The sequence below is a fragment of the Boleophthalmus pectinirostris genome, unplaced genomic scaffold (genome assembly GCF_026225935.1).
Source record: "Boleophthalmus pectinirostris isolate CB_2022bp ecotype Guang Dong unplaced genomic scaffold, ASM2622593v1 HiC_scaffold_9, whole genome shotgun sequence".
Lineage (NCBI taxonomy): Eukaryota > Metazoa > Chordata > Actinopteri > Gobiiformes > Gobiidae > Boleophthalmus > Boleophthalmus pectinirostris.
The window spans coordinates 39,000,697-39,010,696 of NW_026571541.1; positions in this window are offsets into that span (position 1 = coordinate 39,000,697).

Below are 10,000 nucleotides of genomic sequence, written 5' to 3' on the forward strand. Positions count from 1 at the left end.
AAATAACAAAGACCAACTATCACTGTTTTTAAAAACACTTTACTTTCTCAAGACTGGGATGATTTAATATCCAAAATACAAAACTAAATATGATGAATTTATACAAATATTTGTAGAATTATGTAATAGAAATTGTCATATTGTACACTTTAATAAAAAAGGAGATATAAAGAACAGCCCTGTCTCCAAAAAGCTTGTGAAAAGAAAAGTTAGTTCTGGTCAGAGCCTCAGAGAAGGTGGTGGACGACCTGAGGTGCAGAGCGTTGAGTTTTACCTGAGTTCACCGAGTCGACCAGAGACGACAGCAACACTACAGAACAAACACAACACACAGAGTCAGTACTGTGACGAGCCGCGTCTGTGGAACAAACACACACTCAAACACCTTTACTTAGTTTAAATAAAATGTGTTTCATATTTCAGTCTGATTTAACTCTGGCGGTGTTATTTTTACCTTTGATTAAATGTGATTCATAAATGGAAATGTACTAAAATTACACGTCTGTTCAAAAGTGGTGACTCCTGAATATAAATAATTACAGACCATTTTCTATTATTAACAGTGTTGTAAAAAATATTTGAAAAAAACTATTTTTAATCAATTATCCCAATATATTCACCATTTCAATATTCTGTCTCCCATCAGTCAGGCTTTAGGTCTAACTTCTCTAAAACAAGTTCTCTTCTAAAGTTTTCAAATGATATTTGATCCTCTTTTGACTCAAATATACAAACTGGGGCCATATTTATTGATTTAACTAAATCATTTGATCTGGTAGATCATTATCTTCTACTTGATAAATTGTTTTCCATTGGGCTGTTTAAACAATCAATCCTCTGGTTTCATTCTTACCTCCATCATAGATACTATTGTACTTCTGTCTCGGCTGCACCTCTGATTTCAAAATCATTGATAAAGGTTTACCGCAAGGATCATCTCTGGGTCCTCTGCTCTTCTCAGTTTTTATTTATGACCTGCCTAAATTTTGTCCTAAATCCAAACTTCACCTTTATGCTGATGATACAGTCGTTTATTCTTCAGGTAATGATGTTGTCCAAATTCAAAGAAAACTACAGGTCCTGGTCAAACAGAAGTAAACAACAAGGCCAAAAATTCAAGTTAATTCATCTGATATAAAAGTGTATTGAACAGATACATATGTTCTCTAGTTTATCAAACTGTTGACCTTTTTTCTGTACCATTTTTGGTTCTAAAGTTCCATCTGTTTTAAACAGACCATGAATGAAACATGGAACAAAAATTATTTCCCAAATTTCAAAGACCCAAAAATCATGTAAATAAATGTTTGTATTTCATCATATCTTGTGTTATTCCATCTTTGAACTGTTGATGAAGGGACAGGATTTTAAAAAAAATAATGTATTTAAAATGATAAAAATGTTCTTGGAAGGACTGACATATTTTATAGAAATAGTTTCTTTCATTTTGAAGTAATATTAAAGTTTTCAGAAGAAAAAAGCCACAAATGATGTAAAATCCTGCACCTTCTACTTGTTTGTACAATTTTCCCTCCGTTACTTTTCCCTCCGTTACCATGAACTTTCTTAATAAAAAATCTCATGAGTCAAAAAGTCAGAGGTTTTTCAACCTAATCTTGTACCATATGGTAGAAAACTATATGAAGCAAATATTCAAACCAGTTTGTTAAGGATATGGAAGTGAGAACCAAGAGTTATCACTGTTTGGATTTATTGACCAAAAAGTGCTGCATATTTCATTCCCTCCGTTACCGACATGACATGAGTTTTTTAAATTTTTTGTCTTGAACTTGAAAGAATCTCACAGGTTTAACTTGACCCTGTTGGAGTGTAACTCTTTCCTACATTCTGATACTTTACTTATTTCAATAGTTCCTCTAGTTTCTGAATAAGAGACATTTGAATGTCAAAAATCTGACCCTGTTTCCCTTCGTTACCACTTGACCAAACCCAACTATGTAATTCACTTTTTTGATGGAACCCCAATGGTAAAAGTCGACCAATTTAAATATCTTGGTCTTGTTTAAACTCACAGTTTAATTTTAACTCACACATAGATTCAATTATAAAGAAAGTTTCTATCCAGCTGAGGAGGACACTTTACTGAAACATTAACTGTTTCACTTTATCTGTCAGAAAAAGAACTGCCTCACAATTACTTCTACCAAGCCTCCACTACAGCTCAGCATCTGACCTCCGACTGCTTACTGTCATTTATAATAGTAAATGTAGGTTTGTATTAAGACTGACTCTTACATCCACAACACAGTTAGACTTTTTACAATTTGTGTTTAAATGTTGTTACTCAAAGTTCCCATCCTGCTTAAGAGTTTCTGATTCCATTTAGATCAGCACATCATTTTAAATGTTCCTATAATAATAATAAAACAAAAGAGTATTTAACTTCAAAACTCTAAATGAACAGAACAACTCGCCCTCCTCAGTCCGATCAGTCACATCAATCCACTGGTTTAAGGCGTCAGTCTCCAGATGAGTTTGGTCAAGTGTTAACGAAGGAAACAGGGTCAGATTTTTGACATTCAAATGTCTCTTATTCAGAAACTAGAGGAACTATTGAAATAAGTAAAGTATCAGAATGTAGGAAAGAGTTACACTCCAACAGGGTCAAGTTAAACCTGTGAGATTCTTTCAAGTTCAAGACAAAAAATTTTAAAAACTCATGTCGGTAACGGAGGGAATGAAATATGCAGCACTTTTTGGTCAATAAATCCAAACAGTGATAACTCTTGGTTCTCACTTCCATATCCTTAACAAACTGGTTTGAATATTTGCTTCATATAGTTTTCTACCATATGGTACAAGATTAGGTTGAAAAACCTCTGACTTTTTGACTCATGAGATTTTTTATTAAGAAAAATCAACTTTTTTTTTAAATCCTGTCCCTTCATCAACAGTTCAAAGATGGAATAACACAAGATATGATGAAATACAAACATTTATTTACATGATTTTTGGGTCTTTGAAATTTGGGAAATAATTTTTGTTCCATGTTTCATTCATGGTCTGTTTAAAACAGGTGGAACTTTAGAACCAAAAATGGAACAGAAAAAAGGTCAACAGTTTGATAAACTAGAGAACATATGTATCTGTTCAATACACTTTTATATCAGATCAATTAACTTGAAGTTTTTGGCCTTGATGTTTACTTCTGTTTGACCAGGACCAGATACAAACAAACATCCTGCTCCTGTTTTCCATAAAAATATATTTTTGTTCTGTGTATTTGCTGTTGTACATCGAGTTGATTTTTTTTTTCAGTAATTTACAAATGTGGGTGTGGTGATGATAAAATCAGACAGACGTGTGTGTGTCTCTGGATTGTTTAGTGTGAATTTTGTCTTTGACTTTTGTTCTCTTTTCATTTGTTTTTCTTTCTTTTCTGTAAATGTTTCTTTTGTTCATGTATTAGGACCGTTTCAGTCTGATTTAACTCCTGCTGTGTTGTTTTTACCTTTAACTGTTTCACATGTTTAACACTTTTCTCATGAAACACACAAAAACAAGTGTAAATATTACTCACATAGAACAAAAACAGCTGCCTCCATCATCACGATCTGCTCCTGTCTGCTCCTGTCTGCACCTGTCTGCTCCTGTCTGCTCCTGTCTGCACCTGTCTGCTCCTGCTCCTGTCTGCTCCTGTCTGCACCTGTCTGCTCCTGTCTGCTCCTGTCTGTTCTTCTGTTGGTCTGTTCTCTTGTGGCTCTGTGCAGGAGGTTTTATTCTCGTGTCATGTGACCTGCAGAAGGCTGGACTTGACTCGACTCGACTCTGACTCGAGTCAAAGAGAAACAACACAGAGACTCGAGATCTAAACTTTGTCTCTTTTACTCTTAATTTTTATGTTTGAACTGTACCGAAAATTATAAAGTCCACTTTTAGACCTGGTTTAGTCCTGGTTTACTCCTGGTTTAGTCCTGGTTTAGTCCTGGTTTAGTCCTGGTTTAGACCTGGTTTAGTCCTGGTTTAGTCCTGGTTTAGTCCTGGTTTACTCCTGGTTTAGTCCTGGTTTAGTCTGGTTTAGTCTGGTTTAGTCCTGGTTTAGTCCTGGTTTAGTCCTGGTTTAGTTTTTAGTCCTGGTTTAGTCCTGGTTTAGACCTGGTTTAGTCCTGGTTTAGTCCTGGTTTAGTCCTGGTTTAGTCCTGGTTTAGTCCTGGTTTAGTCCTGGTTTAGTTCCTGGTTTAGTCCTGGTTTAGTGGTTTAGTCCTGGTTTAGTCCTGGTTTAGTCCTGGTTTAGTCCTGGTTTAGTCCTGGTTTAGTCCTGGTTTAGTCCTGGTTTAGTCCTGGTTTAGACCTGGTTTAGTCCTGGTTTTAGACCTGGTTTAGTCCTGGTTTAGTCCTGGTTTAGTCCTGGTTTAGTCCTGGTTTAGTCCTGGTTTAGTCTGGTTTAGTCTGGTTTAGTTGGTTTAGTCCTGGTTTTAGTCCTGGTTTAGTCCTGGTTTAGTCCTGGTTTAGTCCTGGTTTAGTCCTGGTTTAGTCCTGGTTTAGTCCTGGTTTAGTCCTGGTTTAGTCCTGGTTTAGGGTTTATGTTTAGTCCTGGTTTAGTCCTGGTTTAGACCTGGTTTAGACCTGGTTTAGTCCTGGTTTAGTCCCTGGTTTAGTCCTGGTTTAGACCTGGTTTAGACCTGGTTTAGACCTGGTTTAGTCCTGGTTTAGTCCTGGTTTAAGACCTGGTTTAGTCCTGGTTTAGTCCTGGTTTAGACCTGGTTTAGACCTGGTTTAGTCCTGGTTTAGTCCTGGTTTAGACCTGGTTTAGACCTGGTTTAGTCCTGGTTTAGTCCTGGTTTAGTCTGGACTCAGTGTTTGGATTAAAGTCCTGTACCTGCACAGTGTGTCCAGCAGAGGGCGACATCACCCTGAGTTTTATTCAAACACAATCTGACCTGAAGGACTCGACTCACAACTGCAGACGACCTGAGTTTAAACACGTCCCCGTGTCCCCGAGACAGTCCCAGTGTCAATCTGATCTAAACCAGGACTAAACCAGGACTAAACCAGGACTAAACCAGGACTAAACCAGGACTAAACCAGGACTAAACCAGGACTAAACCAGGACTAAACCAGGTCTAAACCAGGAAAACCAGGACTAAACCAGGACTAAACTAAACAGGACTAAACCAGGACTAAACCAGGCTAAACCAGGACTAAACCAGGTCTAAACCAGGACTAAACCAGGACTAAACCAGGTCTAAACCAGGACTAAACCAGGACTAAACCAGGACTAAACCAGGTCTAAACCAGGACTAAACCAGGACTAAACAGGACTAAACCAGGTCTAAACCAGGTCTAAACCAGGACTAAACCAGGACTAAACCAGGTCTAAACCAGGAACTAAACCAGGACTAAACCAGGTCTAAACCAGGTTTAAACCAGGACTAAACCAGGTCTAAACCAGGTCTAAACCAGGACTAAACCAGGACTAAACCAGGTCTAAACCGGGACTAAACCAGGACTGAATCGGGACTAAACCAGGTCTAAACCAGGATTAAACCAGGACTAAACCAGGACTAAAAAAGACTAAACCAGGACTAAACCAGGACTAAACCAGGACTAAACCAGGTCTAAACCAGGACTAAACCAGGTCTAAACCAGGACTAAACCAGGACTAAACCAGGTCTAAACCAGGATTAAACCAGGACTAAAAAAGACTAAACCAGGACTAAACCAGGACTAAACCAGGTCTAAACCGGGACTAAACCAGGACTGAATCGGGACTAAACCAGGTCTAAACCAGAACTAAACCAGGACTGAATCGGGACTAAACCAGGACTAAACCAGGACTGTCACAGTTTTGGTTTAATCTGATCTGTGCAGTAAATCAGGAGCATAAATTGTCATTTGTTTCGGTAAAAAACATAAATCCATGTTTTTAAAAATGAACATAAATGTAAAAAACTCGGCGTCAGAATTTCCTCGGGTCTCGACCGACACGAGAATCTGGCCCAAAGTCTCTGGCTCCTTCACTTTTTTATTTCCACGTCCGTCCCAGTCGGGGTGTGACCAGAGTTTCAGAGTTCAGCTCTGGGACACACCCGACGGGACGGACGCTACAAACACTCTGGTTTTTTTTTGGGGGCGTTTTTGTCATTTCATTTCAAATTTAATTAGTTTGTAATTGTAATTTGTGACAGATGAAAACAAAATAATCCATCTGTTTTTAAATCGGCGTTTGTGCGTCTGATGTGAACTGTGCAGGTCTGACAGAAATAAATCAATAAATCAATAAATAATACAAAATAATGACGTTTCTTGCATCATTGTGAATAAAAAGGAGCACAGAGAAGTTTAGATTTGTAATACTTTTTACTCAAAATAAAACATTTCTAACACGTCAACACTTCAACTACATAAAAAAAAAAATTATTTACGTGACACAATAACAATATTAAACTTGTTCGTGGACACAAAAGGACAGTTTCATGCTTCTGCGCGTCATGTTTCACGTTTGTTTTAAACACTTGAATTTTGAAGCTTTTGAGTTTTTCATTTAGATTCTTTATAAACTCAAACCTTTGACTGAAACATTTTTACTACTGTTGTTGTTCTGGACCATTTCTTTATTTTTTATTTCCTTCTTTCTTTCTTTTTAATTAATTAATTTATTCTTTGTTTTTAATTAATACATTTATTTATTTTCTTTTTCATTTATTTTTATATATTTCATTTTTTATTTATAAATTTTTATTTATTTATTTTTGTAAAAATTTTGTAATTTTTTTTTATTTATTATTATTTTTTTTTTTTATATATTTCATTTATTTATACATTCATTTATTTATTTTTATTTATTTGTATTTATTATCTATTTGTTAATTTAAAATTTTTTAATTTTCTTATTTATTAATTTAAAAAAAAAATAATAAAAATGTGTTTCTCACCTTCACGGTGGTTGGTCTCTCACCCTCATTCAGCTCAGGTCGTCTACCAGAGGCCTGGGAGCTTGACAGTTCTTCAGTATCTTTGCTGTTCCCAGTACTGCACTTTTCTGGACTGAGATGTTCCGTTGTTTTTCCCGGTATCTGTTGAAGCCTCTTCCAGTTTGGGGGTTACAGCCCGAGTGTCCGATCACCACAGGCACCACTGATGCCTTTACTTTCCAGGTTCTCTCCAGCTCCTCCTTGAGCCCCTGGTATTTCTCTAGCTTCTCGTGTTCCTTTTTCCTGATATTACCATCGCTTGGTATTGTGATGTTCCACCACCACGGCTCTGCTCTGTTTCTTATCCACCACCACTATGTCTGGTTGGTTCATCTCCATCCTGTCAGTCTGTATCTGAAGTCCCACAGGATCTTGGCTCGGTCGTTCTCCACAACCTTTGGAGGTGTTTCCCACCTTGATCCTGGGGTTTCCAGCCCGTACTCTGCACAGATGTTTCTGTACACTCTGCCCGCCACTTGGTTATGTCGCTCCATGTTTGTTTCCCTGCAGCATCTGACACCTGCAGTTATGTGCTGGACTGTCTCAGGAGCCTCTTTGCACAGTCGACACCGTGGGTCTTGTCTGGTGTGGTAGATCTGGGCCTCTATTGCTCGAGTGCCCAGGTGCCCAGGTCCTGCTCCTGAGCAGCCAGGATCAGTGCCTCTGTGTGTCCTTCAGACCCTCTCAAGCCATTGGTAGGATTTCTTGATATCAGCCACTTCAGTTATGTTCCAGTGGTTCATGTAGGGGTTTGTCCTGCCATGATGGTCCCTCCAGCTCCTCTTCCTCTGGACCCCACTGTCTGAGACATTCTCTGAGCTCCTCATCTGCTGGGGCCTTGTCCTTGATGTACTCAAGGAGCTTGGATGTTTCATCCTGGACAGTGGTTCCCACACTCACTAGTCCTCGGCCCCCTTCCTTCCGGCCTGCGTACAGTCTCAGGGTGCTGGATTTGGGATGGAACCCTCCATGCAGGTAGGTCAGGAGCTTTCGTGTCTTAACATCTGTGGTCTGTATCTCCTCCTTTGGCCAGCTTACAATCCCTGCAGGGATCTGATCACTGACAGGGCGTAGCTGTTGATTGCCTGGGCCTTGTTCTTGCCATTGAGCTGCTTCTAAGGACTTGCCTCACTCTTTGCAGGTATTTGGCCGTAGCCGCTTTCCTTGTTGCCTCTTCGAGGAGCCATTTGCTTGTGGGATACCAAGGTACTTGTAACTGTCCTCAACGTCTGCTATTGTTCCCTCTGGGAGTGACACCCCCTCTGTGTGTTCTACCTTCCCTCTCTTTGTCACCATCCTGCTACATTTCTCAAGCCCCGAATGACATCCCGATGTCTGTACTGTAGATCCTTGTGGTGTGGATCAGTGAGTCGATGTCTCGCTCACTCTTAGCGTACAGCTTGATGTCATCCATGTAGAGGAGGTGACTGATGGTGGCCCCGTTTCTGAGTCGGTATCCATAGCCAGTGCGGTCGATTATTTGGCTGAGGGGCTTCAGATGCAGAACAGTAGTGGGGACAGTGAGTCTCCTTGGTATATGCCACATTTGATGGACACATGTGCAAGTGGCTTCCCCTTGGCTTCAAGGGTGGTTTTCCACAACCGCATCGAGTTCGCAATGAACACCCTTAGAGTCCTGTTGATATTGTACAGCTTCAAGCTCTCAGTGATCCATGTGTGTGGCATTGAGTCATAGGCTTTCTTGTAATCAATCCAGGCAGTGCACAGGTTGGTCTTACGGGTTCTGCAGTCGCGGGCGACTGTTCGGTCACCAGGAGTTGGTGTTTGGCTCCCCTGGTGTTTTTGCCGATACCCTTCTGTGCTGCACTCATGTATTGATTCATGTGCCCACTTATCTTAGCCGCAATGATGCCTGACATGAGCTTCCATGTTGTGGAGAGACAGGTTATTGGCCGATAGTTGGATGGGACTGCACCCTTTGAAGGATCCTTCAGGATCAGGATCGTACGCCCTTGGGTTAAACATTCAGGGTGAGTCCCATCCCTTAGCAGCTGGTTCATTTGTGCTGCCAGGCGCTCGTGGAGGGCAGTGAGCTTCTTTATATATATTATATATATCTATATCTATATATATATATATATATATATATATATATATATATATATATATATATATATATATATATATATATATATATATATATATATATATATATATATATACACACACACAATTTATATATATACATTTATATATATATATATTATATATATATATATTTATATATATAATTTCTGAATTTATTAAATTTATTTAAAAATTTTTGTTTACTTTTATATTATTTTTTTTTATTTATTTACATTTTTATTTTTTATTAATTGTATTATTTATTTGTATTTATGCCTTCATGATTATTATTATAAATTAATACAGAACAAACAAACAAAGTTTTTAAATATTTATTGTTAAATGATTAAAGTGGAGCACTTCCTGTATCACCACATGATGACATCACAAGGTGGAACAGAGTGTTTTCTGTTTGAGAGCAGAGCACACAACTCCAGGTGTGTGTGTGTCTGCGCCCTCTGACAGGAGCAGACAGGAGCAGACAGGAGCAGACAGGAGCAGACAGGAGCAGACAGGAGCAGACAGGAGCAGACAGGAGTTGACAGGTGACAGGAGCTGACAGGAGCTGACAGGAGCAGACAGGAGCAGACAGGAGCAGACAGGAGTTGACAGGAGCAGACAGGAGTTGACAGGAGCAGACAGACAGGAGCAGACAGGAGTCAGACAGGAGTGCAGACAGGGAGCAGACAGGAGCAGGAGCAGGAGACAGGAGCAGACAGGAGCAGACAGGAGCAGACAGGAGCTGACAGGAGCAGACAGGAGCAGACAGGAGTTGACAGGAGCTGACAGGAGCAGACAGGAGCTGACAGGTGCAGACAGGAGTTGACAGGAGCAGACAGGAGCAGACAGGAGTCGACAGGTGCAGACAGGAGCTGACAGGAGCAGACAGGAGCTGACAGGAGCTTGACAGGAGTGACAGGAGCTGACAGGAGCAGACAGGAGCACAGGAGGACAGGAGCAGGACAGGAGCAGACAGG